The sequence below is a fragment of the Hemiscyllium ocellatum genome, chromosome 23, assembly GCF_020745735.1.
Source record: "Hemiscyllium ocellatum isolate sHemOce1 chromosome 23, sHemOce1.pat.X.cur, whole genome shotgun sequence".
NCBI classification, from domain to species: domain Eukaryota; kingdom Metazoa; phylum Chordata; class Chondrichthyes; order Orectolobiformes; family Hemiscylliidae; genus Hemiscyllium; species Hemiscyllium ocellatum.
Genome location: NC_083423.1, coordinates 53779862 through 53796537, shown reverse-complemented (window position 1 = coordinate 53796537; position 16676 = coordinate 53779862).

Genomic DNA, 16676 nt, shown 5'->3' with positions numbered 1-16676 from the left:
AATGACAGTGACTGAACAGGTAACCCCCTCAGTAATTATCCGATTAGGAATTGGAATGACGTGCCTGAGTCTGTGGCTGGTTTACCAGTGAATGAGGTACCCAAAAACTGCACAGTTCAGAGCCTAGACATTCAGGAGCTCCTGTAGCTGGATTGGAATTGTGGGCTACCTTTGATCATAGGCACTGGTGAGGTTGCCACTGAACCAGCACCCACAATACATCTCACTTCATTTCCACTGCTTCTACATTATAGCCTCAGGACCAGATGGAGGGAAATTGATAATGAGAGTTTGTAGCCTAGGTATGGGGAATTGACAGCTGTGATTCAGAATCAGTAACTCAGATGAAATTGTAGTTAATGGGTTTTGATTTGTGCGGGTGGTGGTGGTGGGGGTGGGGGTGGGATGGGGGGGTGATGGAGGCTTGGCAATTTGGCTTGGGGACAAGGAGATGTGCAATCATGAATGGATGGTGGGAGCAAGGAAGGAGGCAGAAAAAGAGGTTTTGTTTTTAAATGTCATGGTAAAGAGGAGCTTGCTACTTGTAGTTTGATGTTTGTCTATGGATGGGTGGAGTCTTTTATCCTTCCTGTAGGTGCACACTACGTTGTGCAGGGTTAGTTCAGCATCTCAAAAAAATGGATCATTCAATGACAGAAAATGGCTCCTAAGTAAATCACAGAAGTCTCATTCCTATAAATAATTCCAGCCTTTAAACATTCCCAATATGCATTTCTTTGTCAGTGTATCTACCTCATTTAAAATGCAGTACATTGCAACTGCTGTCTACCGTATTGGTAGCTCAATAGACTGGTTACCACCTGAATCTGTGAACTATAGTACCACACGATATACATTATACCAAAGAATATCAAACATGAGAGAGACCTCATGGGAAACCGTAAAAGTCAAACAAGACTGAATGGCGTAAACACAGGAAGGATGTTCCCAATGGTTATGAGAGTGGGGTATCAGTCTAAAGATAGGTGGTAGGCCATTTAGGACTTAGATGAGGAGAAATGTCTTCATCCAGAGAGTGGTGACCCTGTGGAATTCACTAACGCAGAAAGCAGTTGAGGTCAAAACATTGAATGTTTTCAAGAAGGAGTTAGATATAGTTCTTAAGGCCCAAAGGGGTCAGAGGGTATGGGGAGAAAGCAGGAAGAGAGGATGGAGTTGGATGATCAGCCATGATCATAATGAATGGCAAACAGGCTGAAAGGGCCAAATGACCTACTCTTGCTCCTATGTTCTACGTTTCTGTGTCAACCACGTTTTGACAATTTGTCTTGAAATGACCAAGCTACAGTCTGGATTTTGATTTTTCCAGTCAAGGGTTAGTCTTAAAAACAAGTTGTTGATTTCAGGAATTAGGTGACCGACATTTGAATGATGAGAATTAATGCCCTCACCAAAGAGCTTTTGATATTTTTCTCGTTAGGTTTACGATCATGAGCTTTTTGGTTGAAAGGAGTTCAAAAAAGATGCTCTTTCTTGCTTCTAGAGTTGGGCTTCTGTTCTGTTCATCCAGGAATATGTAGCTTCACCAAAAATAATGGGGTGGAAGAAACTTGATGTCACATCTCCAATGGAAAGGCTGTTAAATCCCATTGAGAAATACAATTCCTTTAGAGTTTTGTGACCTTAGAGAAGAGCTTCCAGTCTGAGCTGCAACCTCAGCCATTTTGGGACTCCCTGCCTTTCAGTAGGATCTAGCTTGTTAAGTTTCAGAAATCTGTTCTGCCCTATACCGTCCTTCAGCCATCGCAGTGAGACAATCGGGATGCAAGTGTGACTGTGGGAGTAACAAGTGTCAGTTATTTTCTTAGATTGGTCCATGTTTTTTCGCTAAATTTTGAACATTTCTGAAAATGTTTGCATTATGTTTGATCTGAATAAAAAAAGTGCTTTTAAAAACTGTGTGGTTCTTTCATTGTCTTGCAGCACCTAGTATATAGAATTCTTCTAAAGGCCATTCACTAGCTTAATGAATACTTGTTCAATATGATGAAGCAATGGCATATGGTATGCTTGCCTTCATTGGACAGGGTTTTGAGTATAAGAGCTGGCAAATCATGTTAACATTGTACATGATATTGGTTCGGCCTCATTTAAAATACTGTGTACAGTTCTGGTCGCCACATTACCAAAAGGATGTGGATGCTTTGGAGAGGGTGCAGAGAAGGTTTACGGGGACATTGCCTGGTATGAAAGGTGTTAGCTATAAAGAGAGGTTGAGTAGGTTAGGTTTATTTTCACTAGAAAAAGGAGATTGAGGGGGGACCTGATTGAGGTTTACAAAATCATGAAGGGTATAGACAAGGTGGATAGAGACAAGCTTTTTCCCAGAGTGAAGGATTCAATAACCAGAGGTCATGCTTTCAAGGTGGGAGGTGGAAAGTTTAAGGGGGATACACGCGGCAAGTACTTCACACAGAGGGTGGTGGGTGTGTGGAACGTGTTCCCAGCAGAGGTGGTAGAGGCAGGTACGGGAGATTCATTTAAGATGCGTCTGGACAGTTGCATGAGCAGGTGGGGAGCAGAGGGATACAAATGCTGAGGAATTGACCGACGGTTTAGACAGTACATTTGGATCAGCTCAGGCTTGAAGGGCTGAAGGGCCTGTTCCTGGGCTGTAAATTTTCTTTGTTTTTCTTTGTTTTAACATAATTATACAGGAAGTAGCCTATGTCAAGGTAAGATTTGTCATCTTTTCATTACCATGTAAAGAAATGGGAATTCATATTATGAGTTGTCCTGTTCTAAATTGCTTTGTTACTTTAAACACCAGGTTACACAGCTGTGAGCATCAACAGATTGCAATTTCTAATAAGCCCGTGGTACACAATCCAACATGAACATTCAATCCGATCAGACCACACTATTCCATTAGCTGATTCATGATCACTGAGTTCGTGACTCACTTTCAAACCTCAGGTATCGTGTTTCTCAATTCCAGCATGACGACAACAAATAGTGGTTCACTCAAAACTCTTACACCAAGTCTATTTTTAATCTCTACATTCCAGGCAGAGGAATGTTAAAGCACAATATGGGAAAAGAGAACGGTTAAACTTCAGGTATAAACACAACCAAGAAAGAACACTTACTGTATATCCAACTGGACGCACCATGATTATATGTTTCATTGAAGCTCTTTAATTACTTTATTAATGAAACAGTGTCCAAAATAACATATGTCATGACCTTCACGCATTCCTTCACCATCTCAATTTTGCCTTGGGTCTGCTTTACAAAGCACTACTGTTCAGTAAAATTGGAAGCTCTTTTAAATCATTGTGTGCTGTGATGGGTAAATGGAGTCTCACATCTTTGTGAAACCTCAGGATGTCACAGCAGTGTTTTACAGCTCATTGAAGAACAGGATGGAATCTTATAGGGGTCTGAGTGACATGGGTTATGGTGAGGTGTGTGACAGAACAGGTAGCAAGTACAACAAGGCCCATGACAACACAGAGACCCTCAGCCTCCGTCTGTTCTGCTTTTCATTTTTTTTTCCACACAAAGTGCACAAATCTTTATTCACCACCAGGAAGATAGGAAAACACCCAAGTGGCCAGTGACAAGCAGTACCCTTCACATCAAAGGGCAATGCTGTGTGATGAAGGGGTAAGTTTATTTTTTTTCTTATTTTTTTGATCAAAACAGTGAAGGGGAGGAATGCTCTGGTTTTTTTTTAAAGAGGGTCCTCCTTATTATATATTTTTTTCCTTTTCTTTTTCTTCTTTTTTTTAAAAAGTGTGTGTGTGTGCAGGTGTGAGACATAGTGAGAGACACAAAGTGCACAAATCTTTATTCAATATCCACCACCAGGAAAAATAGGAAAACACCCTTGTGGCCTGTGACAAGCAGTGCCCCCACGTCAAAGGGCAATGCTGTGTGATCAAACAGTGAAGGGGAGGGTAGGGACTAAATCAAAATAGAGTTGGAGGGGGAAATGATGCACTCCACTCCCTGCGGCACCCACCTCTCCCTGAACAACTCCAGGGTGTTGGTGGACACCGCGTGCTCCTTCTCCAAGGACACCCGGGCCCTAATGTAACCGCGGAAGAGGGGCAGGCAGTCGGCCCTAACGACCCCCTCCACGGCCCGCTGTCTGGACCTGTTTATGGCCAGTTTGGCCAGGCCCAGGAGCAGACCCACGAGGAGGTCTTCAGACCTGCCCTCCCTCCTCCGTACCGGGTGCCCGAAGATCAGGAGCGTGGGACTGAAGTGCAACCAAAAGCAGAGGAGAAGGTTTTTCAGAAAATCAAAGAGGGAGTGCAAACGCCCACACCCAACATACACATGGTCCACGGACTCCACAGCGCCACAGAACAAGCAGTTGGGCTGGGAGTCCGTGAACCACCGCAATCTGCGGTTGCATGGGACTGCTGCGTGCAGCACCCTCCACCCCAGATCCCCGAGAGAAAGGGGGAGGACTCCCGTGTAGAGGGCCCTCCACTGGGGATCCCCACCGCCCGGTGGCAAATGGGCACGCCAGGGCGTGTCCGGGCGGTGGATGAGGGAGAAGAGGTGGACGGTGTGCAGCAGCAGTCTGTACAGGGCCCGCCTTTTAACGTCCTTGAAGGGGACAAAAGTAAAATTTTGGAGGCGGCTCAGGTTGTGGGGCACAGGCTCCCGCGGGAAGTACGGGACCTTGGGGCCAATGTGAAATTCCGTCCGGGCAGGGGTGAGCGCGGACGGGATCCCACCGCACACCTGAGCGTCCTCCAACTGGTGCACTACGTCGGGTCCGAGCACCGCCGTTTTGAGGCGTCGGATGCCGGTGGCCACGTACCGGACGTCTACCGCTGCCCTGCTCGCTATGTTTTGCGGCAACGTCCAGCCCAGGCCCCCGGCACCCAGCACGTCCCCGACCCTGGTCACCCTCGCCGCCACGGCCCTCCCCTCCGACAGCCACTCGAACCCGCGAGCACGGAGGTGCGGATTCCTGAGCAACGGCTCCCTGACGACAGCCGCTACTCCTGCCGGAGGGTAGGCGCGGCGCGATTCGACCATGTTCCAGACAGTGATCAGGTCCTGGTAAAAGACAGGCAGCACCTTGAGGGCGACCTCCAAACCGTCACGGTCGATGAACAGGAGCTGCGTGTCGTAGTTGAGGTTACGCACCTGGCGGAAAAAATACGTCGCCAGGGCGCACCACCTAGGAGGAGGCTCGACGTAAAGGTATCGCTGCAAGGTCTGAAGGCGGAAGGTCGCGACCTGGGTGCGGAAGCACACCAGCGACTGACCGCCCTCCTCAATAGGGAGACTCAGAACCTGCGCAGCGACCCAGTGCATCTTTTTGTCCCAGAAGAAGTCGACCAACGTTCTCTGGATGTCAGCGACAAAGCCAGGAGGAGGGACCAAAGTGACCAGCCGGTACCACGGCATGGCGGCCACCAGCTGGTTTATGACCAGCACTCGGCTCCTGTAAGATAGCACTCGGAGCAGTCCTGTCCAGCGGCCTAGGCGAGCCGAGACTTTGGCCTCCAGCTCCTGCCAGTTGGCCGGCCAGGATTCCTCGGCCGGGCTGAGGTAGACCCCCAGATGGAGGAGATGGGTGGTACTCCAGCTGAACCCCCGAAACTCCTCCGGCAGGGAGTCCACCTGCCACGGACCCACCAGTAGCCCGGAACATTTGGCCCAGTTGATCCTGGCGGAAGACGCCACCGAGTACATGGCCTGGCACTCGCGCATCCTCCCCAGGTCAGCCGGGTCGGTGAAAGTGAGGAGCACGTCGTCGGCGTAGGCCGAGAGGACCACCTCCGTGCCCGCGCCGCGCAGAACCAGCCCCGACAACCTCCTCCGCAAGAGGCGCAGGAAAGGCTCCACGCACAGGGAGTACAGCTGGCCGGACAGGGGGCAGCCTTGACGCACTCCTCTCCCGAAGCGAAGGGGCGCCGTCAGGGACCCGTTAACTTTAACCAGACACTCTGCGGCGGCGTACAAAAGTCGGATCCGGGCGACGAACTGCGTCCCGAACCCGAACGCCCGCAGAGTCCCGAGCAGGAACTCGTGATCGACCCTGTCGAACGCCTTCTCCTGGTCCAGAGACAGGAAGGCGCTCGGCAGACCAGCCCGTCGACAGAAATGGATCAGGTCCCGGACCAGATGGACGTTGTCTTGTATCCTCCGGCCCGGGACCGTGTAGGACTGGTCCGGGTGAATCATGTGGGCCAGCACGGAAGCCAGGCGAGAAGACAACACCCTGGCGATGATTTTGTAGTCTGCGCTGAGGATGGAGACCGGACGCCTGTTCTTCAAAGAACGAAGATCCCCCTTCTTTGGCAGCAGGACAATGACCGCCCTGCGCCAAGAAAGGGGCAGCTCTCCGGCATTTAGACACTCCCCCAGGACCTGTCCTGGGGAGCGACTACGCACGTCCCAGAACACCCTGAAGAACTCCACAGTCAGCCCGTCCAGCCCCGGGGATTTGCCCCTCGAGAGCCGGTCGAGGGCGCCAGTCAGCTCCTCTAAAGTGACGGGAGCGTCGAGCCTTCCGGCGTCCTCCGGGCTGAGCTGCGGCAGGTCCTCCCACAGAACTCTGCGAGCATCCTTGCTGGACGGATCCGGAGAGAACAGGGCCATGTAATAAGATCGGACGTGGGCCCTGATACCCTCCGGATCCGAGACGAGGGACCCGTCGTCGGCCAGCAGCACAAGGAGCTGCTGACGGGTGCCACGCCTTTTTTCCAGCGAGTAGAAGAAGGGGGAGCCGCGGTCCAGGTCCTGGAGGAGCTGGAGCCGCGACCTCACGTACGCGCCCCGAGCCCCGACGAGCTGCAGGTCCCGGAGCGCGGCCTTCTTCTCTTCGTACACCCCGCGCAGGGCCGGGTCCGCGTCGGGCTGACCGAGGCGTGACTCCAGGTCCAGCATCTCCCTCTCCAACTCCCCGATCCTGGATTTCCGCCTCTTCGTCGACCCCCTCGCGTACTCCTGACAGAAGACGCGGACGTGAGCCTTGCCCACGTCCCACCATAGCCTCAGGGAGGGGAAGCTTCCCCGCTTCCTTCTCCAGCCGGCCCAGAAACGACGAAACGAGTCCCGGAACCGCTCGTCCTCCAGCAGCAGGTTGTTAAAGTGCCAGTACGCGGAGCCCAACCTGGCGCCGAACGGAAGGAGTTCCGCCCACACCAGGTGATGGTCCGTGCACGACACCTGCCGCGCGGAGGCCTTCGGAAAACAGGAGGCGTACGCCTGCGAAACGTACAGGCGGTCGATTCTGGACGCTCCGACCCCAGGCCTCACGAAGGTGAAGGCGATGGAGTCAGGATGGAGATTCCGCCAGACGTCCACCAGGTCCAAGGACTTGAGCAAGTCCCCCAACCTCCTCCCCGACGCCGAACTCGTGCGGGCACCGCTGTGGTCCCTGTCCTCGAGGACGCAGTTAAAATCTCCCCCGAGGACGACGCACTGGTTCTCGTCGATGGAAGCGAGATGAGCAGACACTTCTTCAAAGAAGCTCGCTTGCCTCGGCCCGGCCAGGGGAGCGTAGACGTTCACCAAGTGAAGCACCGCGCCCCCCAGCCGAACCGTCAGGTGAAGCAAACGGCCTGGCACTGGCTCCCTGACCCCCAAGATCTCCGGCTGAAAATGCGGGGCCAACAGGATAGCCACCCCGCCAGATCTGCGGGTGAGGTGACTCATGTAGACCCCCCCTCGCCACTCCAGGAGCCAGGTGGCTTCGTCTCCCGGGGTAGTGTGGGTTTCTTGCAGGAAGCACACCGCATACCTCCCGTCCCGAAGGACCGAGAGGGTCTGGAATCTGCGCTGTGACTCCCTGCTGCCGTTGATGTTGAGGCTGGCTATAGTTGTCTCCATATCGGAAGCATAGTGCAACCACCACCAGTACACAGTTAACAAAAACTATATATATTTACTGGGAGGACGAGAGAGGGGCACAGAAGTCCCTCGCCCTCACCAGGAGTGCTCCCAGGAAGTTCCTGACTCGCTTTCGCTCATTCACGTCAAGCCCGGGCGCCTGGCACGCAGCGTGGGCCGACCAGTAGACTCTTTCAAAGGAGCTCCAGCGGTCGAGCGCCAGTTGGGCTCCATCCCGGCGACTCCGAGTTTCCTCGACAAACTCCCGGAGTTCCTCGAGGGGGATGAGGGGGTGATCGGTGGGGGGCACCTGGGACTCGAAAATCTCGCTGGAGATGGACTCCGCATCGTCCCTGGTGTCCGCCACCGATCCAGAACCCTCCTCCGGGAGGTTGCCTTCGGTCACCGACCCCTCCTCCACCAAGAAGATTGGGTGGGATTGGGTGGGAGTGGGTGGGAGTGGGTGGGAGTGGGTGGGAGTGGGTGGGAGTGGGTGGGAGTGGGAGTGGGTGGGAGTGGGCTGGTCCGGCCCTCCCCCCTCCAAGGGCCGGCGCTTCTTCCCCAGAGAGACAGGGGGGAATTTATGGGCCTTCCCCTCCCCGCCCGCCTTGATGGTCATGGGGCCCGAGGTCCCTCCCCCAGCCTTTCCCGGAATACGATTGGCTGGGGGAAGACAGGGTGTGTGGCCAAGGTGGGGAGGGTCAGCTGTGTCACTTTCTGCCCTGCCCCTGGTTTATCAGGGGATGGTGGGCGAGGCAGGGGCCCAGAGAAGTGGTCGCTGCAGGAGGTAGGGCAGCAGTGGGTCCCCCCAGGTTAATGCCACGGGGTGGCTGGGTGGCGTGGGGCTCGGGGTAGGTGTTGAAGCCCCAGTGGTTTCTGTAACGGGGTGGGTGTTGGGGCTGGGGTCAGTTTGGCCAGGATCAGGTACGGGTTTGGGGATTTGGGGGTCAGGGTTCCCGCGCCGGGGTGACACTGGCATGGCCGCAAGGACGTTGTCGCGGTGGGTCATGGTGGAGGAGGAGGGGTAAAGTGGAAAGGGGAAAGGGTGGTCTCCCAGTGGGCAGGCTTGACGCGTTGCGTCTTCCTGGGAGCCTTCCGTCCGGTCGGATGTTTACCCCCCTCCCTGCCAGAGGCTGAGGCATTGGGAGCCTCCGGCGTAGCCCCCGGTGTCTGGGCTTGTGGTGTTGACTTTGGTGGAGGGGGAGTGGGTGCGGCGGCACCACCCGCAGCCGTTGGTGTGGGCTGGGCAGCCTTCTGGGTGGGGCAGTATTTCCTAATATGCCCCACCTCGCAGCACAGGTGGCACCGCACACCGTCCGCCGTCCAGAAGGCGCAGTATGCCACGCCCTCATGGAGGACAATGAACGAGCCCTCCGTGACCTCCTCCCGGGCCAGGCAAATAAACACCTGGCATCGGAAGGAGTATACGTGACGGAGGGCGGGGTCCTTAAGACCGAGCAGGAGCGGTTGAACACCTGACCGGATTTCCCCCAAGGTGTTGAGGTGGGGAAGAAGGAGCTCACTGGCAATGAAGGGCGGGATGTTGGAGATCATGACCCTCTGGGCCGTGACCTCCAAAGGGTCGACGGGCAAATGTGTCCCGCCCACAGTGAGCCCCCTCTCCACGGCCAGGTGGACCGCCTGCTCGGTCTTCAGGAAGAAGGCCTTCCCGTACATGCGGGCCGCAGCGACGCTGGCCAGTGGGCCGACCACACCAGCCATGGCCTTACTGCAGGCCTCGATGGTCATGTTGGGATGGGGATAGGCCTTTACCCCCAGGCGTTTGGTCAGGTGCCTGAAGGGGGATGCGGTTGCGGCCGGGGTTGGGACAGCCGAGCCTAAGGCAGCGGCTACCCTGGCATAGGTGCGGCTGGGCCATGCGATCTTCGGGCTCGCCATACTCTGCTGCTGGAGGTGGGCCTTTGGCTGTAGTAGTGGCGGAAGTCCTGGGGAGGTGCCCAAGGCCAGTCACCCGAGAAGAGTCCCAGGCAGCGACGGTGGAAACCGGCCTCAGGCAACGGCAGCGGCAGGGGCAGGCCTCGGGCGAGTCCCAGGTAGGCCCTTGGTCACTGGTGGGAGCAGGCCTGTTGGGGAGGATCCCCATGGCAAGTCCCAGGCAGCCCCAAAACTGAGTCCCAGGCAGCAGCGGTGGAGGTGGGCCTCAGGTCGCAGCAGTGGTGGAGGTTGTGGGGAGTGGCCTCAGGCGAGTCCCAGGTAGCAGTGGTGGAGGCAGGCCTCGGGCGACAGCAGCAGTTGAGGCAGTCCTCGGTCTCGCCGGTGCAGGCAGACCTGTTGGAGAGGGACTCCCAGGCAAGTCCCAGGCTGCGGCGGTGGAGGTGGGCCGCAGGTCGCAGCAGTGGTGGAGGTTGTGGGAAGGGGCTTCAGACAAGCCCCAGGCAGCGGTGGTGGAGGCAGGCCTGGGCGGGGTCCCAGAGACCAGCAGTGGGAGTGGGCTCCAGGTCAGCCCACTGACTTGACCTGGGCAAGGCCCAGGCTGCAGCTCCAAAAGTAGGCCCAGGACTCCAATCTCTCACCTCCTTCCAACTCCTCCTCCTTCTTCTGTCTTCCTTCTTCCTTTCTTCTTTCCTTCCTCTCTCTCTCAAAATGTGGGGCAGCTAGTCCAGGGATAGTCCCCTTCCCCTCTGACACCTTCAAGGAGGAGAGTCCTTGCACAAGTGCACACACTAACACTGATCCAGCTCTTGAAAGGGAAAACACCCGAGTGGCCTGTGACAAGTTGTGCCCTTCACGTCAAAGGGCAATGCTGTGTGTACTCCTGGTTGTATTAGTCAGCCAGGGCTTTCCTTATTGGGGTTGTTAATCTGGACCAATCAATGACCTCGTGGTTGATGAGGGTAACCTTGGTCCAGTCATTATAATATGCCTTGGGGTACTCCAAATATTCACAGCCCTTTCAAGCACTCCCTGGGTCACAAATGGATTTTGTTCTTGAGTATGTTTGTGTGGTGATTTGTACATGAGTCAGAGCACATGCAGAACAATATAAAATAGCCACTTGTAAGAATGAGCAAAGGTTTGCCTGTGGATCTTTAAAATTAATATTAATACATCCCTTGTTTGTAAGTACAGGTGTTTCTCAGTCATATGTAAATCATGGACATAGCAATGTACACAGTTACCAATTTTCACAGGCCCACAGACGCTGCAATAAATAATCAGCATTAGTGATATTTGTTCAGTAATAGATATGGATAAGATAATGAGGCAAATTCTCCTCCTTTTCTTACTGTACAGAGCCAACAGGACCTTAGCTTATTGTCCCATCTGAATGTCAGCACTTCTGACAGAGAAGGGCTTCCTCGTCCAAGTGTCAGCCTCAGTCACGTACTCAAGCTCTGGGGAACCCAGAGCATACTGACTCCTAGGCTAGACTGCTAACACAGGTATATTTACCTATGCCAATCATTATCTCCTAATGTGGCCTCTATGTTTTAAAACGGAAAATGTTTTGCTGGAAAAGCGCAGCAGGTCAGGCAGCATCTAAGGAACAGGAAATTCGACATTTCGGGCATAAGCCCTTCATCAGGACTTATGCCCGAAACGTCAAATTTCCTGTTCCTTAGATGCTGCCTGACCTGCTGCGCTTTTCCAGCAACACATTTCAGCTCTGATCTCCAGCATCTGCAGACCTCACTTTTTCCTCTGTTTTTTTAAAAAAATCCCTTTTTAATGTTCTGTAAATTCAGAATGCAGCAATCCTGCTATAATATTTGAGGCACATTTTAATGCATCTCACATACTTTCATTTTGTACGACTTTTTTCATGTCACAGATGCAAACTGTCAACTCTGCTACAAGCTGATTGACATTTTTGTCGAGGGGGATAGGGTAGGGATGGTCCCAGGAAATGAAGGGCTTAACTCAGTGAAGGAACTCCATCTTGTGGTCAACGGAGAACATAAATTTTGTAGGGAATGCTCTCATCCTGCAACGTACAGGGTCAGCACTCTTTACAGATCTATATCTATATAAATCTATTTCTGGACAGGTCCATACTTCAGGGAGAAATGTAATCATTTCCTTTTAAATAGATGGATTGAATAGTATATTCAGTATTTACTTTGTGATGACATCTTTATAGTTTAACCATTCTGGTATGACATTATTGTACAATGTGAATAAGAGTTGAAAACTTGTCAGCATATGTCATTGGTCTTTCTTTCAATTGCAACAGCCTAGAACCAACAATGATTGTTTATATTGGTATGTGACTCGACTTGCTCACTGTATCCTTGGAGACCAGTTATGTGCTTACTAAATACTACCAAGCTCCTCTCCAATCTACAGGTATGGTTACTTCCTTTGAACTTTGAACTTAGCTTCTGCACATCAGAAAACCTGGGGCAGAGTTTCCATGGGAACTCGAAGGTCTGGCTTGGGATTAGGAGGAATTGGAGTCACTTTTCCCAGCATGAATAAAGGTTAAAAAGAAAACATTATCTTTTTAATACCACTTCCACCATCTCAGCAAATCCCAAAACGTTTTGTGACAGAGGTGTTTGATCTTAGATGTGTAGTCCCTGTTATAACATTGTCAAAGCTCTTTGGTTGCCTTGTTGCCTAAGGGTCGGTTAGACTCGAAACGTCAGCTCTTTTCTCTCCTTACAGATGCTGCCAGACTTGCTGAGATTTTCCAGCATTTTCTCTTTTGGTTTCAGATTCCAGCATCCGCAGTAATTTGCTTTTATAAAGCAACCAAGATTGTGCACAACAAGCTCCCACAAATAGCTGGGATGGTCAGGAAGATTTGGTTTAGTGATGCTGTTGAGGGATACGTAACACAGAATGGTGGAAGGTGCAGTGCAGAAAGACTACTTTTGTCCCATGTGTCGGCAGCAGCATTCCTTTGTCCAGTCCAGTCCTGCAAATATAGTCCCTTCTGCCACTTATCGGGTGTCCAGATTAATCTGCTCCTGCCACCCTTTCATGCTGCGCATCCTGGAAGCAGGATTTTGGGAATAGTCCCTGTCAGATGGTTCCAGACCATTTGTGGGTCAGGAACCCATTGACAGTGACATAACATCCCAGCTCCCCACCTGATCGGAGAGGGCAGGCAGGACGAAGTGTCCAAGGGAGTACTTTCTAATGAAAGGGGCCACAGCATAGGTTACACATGTTACATATGTTACATAGGTGACATAGGCGTGTCCATGTCACATCTTGGGTTTCTGGGATAGCAGCAATCAGAAGAATGGAGAAGAGACCTTGGAAGGTCATTTGTGCATCACCGGCTGAGCCAGCATTTTTTTTTATATAGATTAGATTACTTAGTGTGGAAACAGGCCCCTCGGCCCAACAAGTCCACACCGACCCGCCGAAGCGCAACCCACCCATACCCCTACATTTACCCCTTACCTAACACTACGGGCAATTTAGCATGGCCAATTCACCTGGCCCGCACATTTTTGGACTGTGGGAGGAAACCGGAGCACCCAGAGGGTGCCCACGCAGACACGGGGAGAATGTGCAAACTCCACACAGTCAGTCGCCTGAGGCGGAAATTGAACCCAGGTCTCTGGCGCTGTGAGGCAGCAGTGCTAACCATTGTGCCACCGTGCCACCTATTTATTGCCCATTCCTTGATCTGAATGGCTTGTTAGTTATGTTGCTGTGGGTCTGGAGTCACATGTAGGCCAGACCGGGTAAGGATGGCAGTTTCCTTCCCTGAAGGACATTAGCGAGGCAGACGGGGGTGTTCTGACTCTCGATAATCGTCATCATTAGGCCAGCATTTTACCAGATTCCATGTTTTTACTGTGTTGAAATTTTGCTACCTGCCATGGTGGGATTTGAACCCACGGGACTGGAACATTAACCTCAGGCTCTGGATTCTTAGTCTAGAATCACCTCCTCCAGACACCTGCATATGGAGATATTGCTGGGAGATACGAGGAACTGCAGTCAAGTGAGCTCTCCCATGGCCTAGAGGAAGAGGGAAACCTCCAACCAAGCAAGCTGGATGGAAGGGCTAACTTTGCGTTGTGCACCCTGCAGGGGTGGGGTGTGTGTGGTGGACCCTCAGACTGAGATTGGCAAGGACGTGCAGGTGTGATCATTCACTGTCGGGAGACTGTTACACTGCAACACCTGAAATATCTCCCATCACCAAATCACCCTTTATGTACACATGGAGAGTCCTTTAAACCGATCCAGCTCCCTCAAAAGTAGCTCCCCGAGTGAACAGAACCACTGACCCTCCTGTGTATGTCTGTCAGCCAGAGCTCCCTGATTGGACCAGATTAACAGCCCCAGTCAGCAAAATCATATCCTAAGAGGTTTACCTGGCTGACTTCATTACAATCACTACATCATTACAAACCTTCTTAGATTAGATTAGATTACTTACAGTATGGAAACAGGCCCTTCGGCCCGACAAGTCCACACCGACCCGCCGAAGCGCAACCCACCCATACCCCTACATTTACCCCTTTACCTAACACTACGGGCAATTTAGCATGGCCAAATCAATTTGGACTGTGGGAGGAAAACCATACAGACACAGGGAGAACGTGCAAACTCCGTGTAAACTCCACACAGTCAGTTGCCTGAGTTGGGAATTGAACCCGGGTCTCCAGCGCTGTGAGGCAGCAGTGCTAACCACTGTGCCACCGTGCCGCCCACATCCCTCCCCCTCTGAGTCTAAGGACATAAGCCGGTTCTTTTTTGTTGTAGTTCCTCCTGGAGCCTTTTAGCACCGGGTCAGGTTCCTCCAATCCAGATCCTGCACGTACCGGGTGGGAGTATTCACTGACATCTTTAACCTCTCCTTACTATGACCTGAAGTCCCCACTGCTTCAAGAAGGCCACCATCATCCTGGTACCAAAAAAAACTCACACTGTGCCTCAATGACTGCCGCCCAACAGCACTCTGACCTCCACCATTAGGAAGTGCTTTGAGAGGTTAGTCATGGCTCATATCAACTCCCAGCCTGCCATGATCCCTTGCAATTTGCCAACTAATACAACAGGTCCACAGCAAATGCCATTTCCCAAGCCCTACACTCATCCCTGGAACATCTGGATAACAAGGATACTTACAGCAGGCTCCGACTTATTGACTATAGCTCTGCCTTCAACACTATAATTTTGACCAAACTAATCTCCAAACTCCAAGACCTAGGTCTCTGCTCTTCCCTCTGTAACTGGTTCCTCGACTTGTAGACCCACAGACTGTGATCAGTGAGTGTAGGCATCAGCAACTCCTCCATGACAATCCTCTACATCGGCGCACTGCGAGACTGCTTGCTCAGCCCCTTACTGATTTCCTTATACACGTCTGACTCTACTAAGGCACATGTGATAATAATAAACCAAATTAAATCAAAACATTTGCCTCTGATATGGTGTCGGTAATGCACAATAGTTCGCCTCTTTCACCCAGAGCATCTCGGAAGAAATTCATTCTCTTCTTCAGGCAGCAAAGACATCAAGGCAGTCATGTACATCTCAGTTTAGAATAGATTCCCTACAGAGTGGGAACAGACCATTTGGTCCAACAAGTCCATACCAATCCCCTAGAGAGTATCCCATCCATATCCACTCTCCTACTACTCTACATTCCCCCCCTGACTAATGCACCTAGCCTACACATCCCTGAACACTATGGGCCATTTAGCATGGCCAATCCACCTAATATGCACATCTTCAGACTGTGGGAGGAAACCAGAGCACCCGGAGGAACCCCACACAAATACGGGGAGAATGTGCAAACTCCACACAGACAGTTGTCTGAAGCTGGAATTGAACCCAGATCCCTGGTGCTGTGAGGCAGCAGTGCTCGCCACCGAGCTGCCCCAAGGTATCTTGAATGCTTGTGTCCTCTACTGTGAGCTGGTCTCTCTGGGACCAAAAAGGTTTCATTTCTGGTTGTGACGGCCCTTTGGTTTCCCCCATCACCACCAGCTATTTCAGTTTTGTCAGGACCGGATCTTTTCTGTGTCCAAAGACTGATTTTGTCAGCTGTGACTGGAAGTGTGTCCAGAAAATTTGAAACCATTACGGACTTTTCCAGCAGGAGGTGGTTCAATGCATTTGCATTTGTTACTTGGCCTCCTGGATGGTGTTCTAACTTGCAATGATATGCACTTAGATGAAAGCCCACCACTGAATTCAGCCTGAAGCTGTGAGCGGTACTGCCTTATTCTCTTTAAGTAAAGCTAGCAGCCATTAATGGTCCATTATAATTACAAATTTATACTCGCAAAAGTATTGGTGGAACTTCCTGACTCCAAATATGACTGCCAACCTTCCTTCTCTATCTCAGATTGGTGAGAATGTTCACTTCCATTGGAATACCCTACAACTCATACATTCCACAGATCACACCTTCCAGCGACAAACCAGTTGTACTGCCTGTTTGAAGTCCACTTAGGCTTTAGCTAGTAGGTGCTTTTACATGATTACGTTATTAATCCCACTCTTGTCATCACTGAAATAACTCCACAGAGGCTGGTATCCCATCACCCAGTCACCCTTTATTTAGATGAGGAAGGTCCTTGACACTGATCCAACTCCCTCACAGCCAGCTCTCAGGGTGAACAGAATCTCTGTCAGCCAGGGCTCCCTGATTGGACCAGATTAGTAGCCCCAGTCAGGGAACTCATACTGTATGAGGTCTACCTGACTGACCTCGTTACAATCACTACAACACCTACATGGTTCTGACTGAACAGGGAAGTCTCTGCCTCTTACTGCCTGCCATTGGGAGGGTTTGCAGTTGATGACTGACTTGATTGGCTGCTTTACAAATGCTCTTTCCATGGACATCAAGTGCTAAGGAGGCGCTTGAACTCAGAGCTTCTGGCTCTGTGGTCGCGCCTATGTAAATC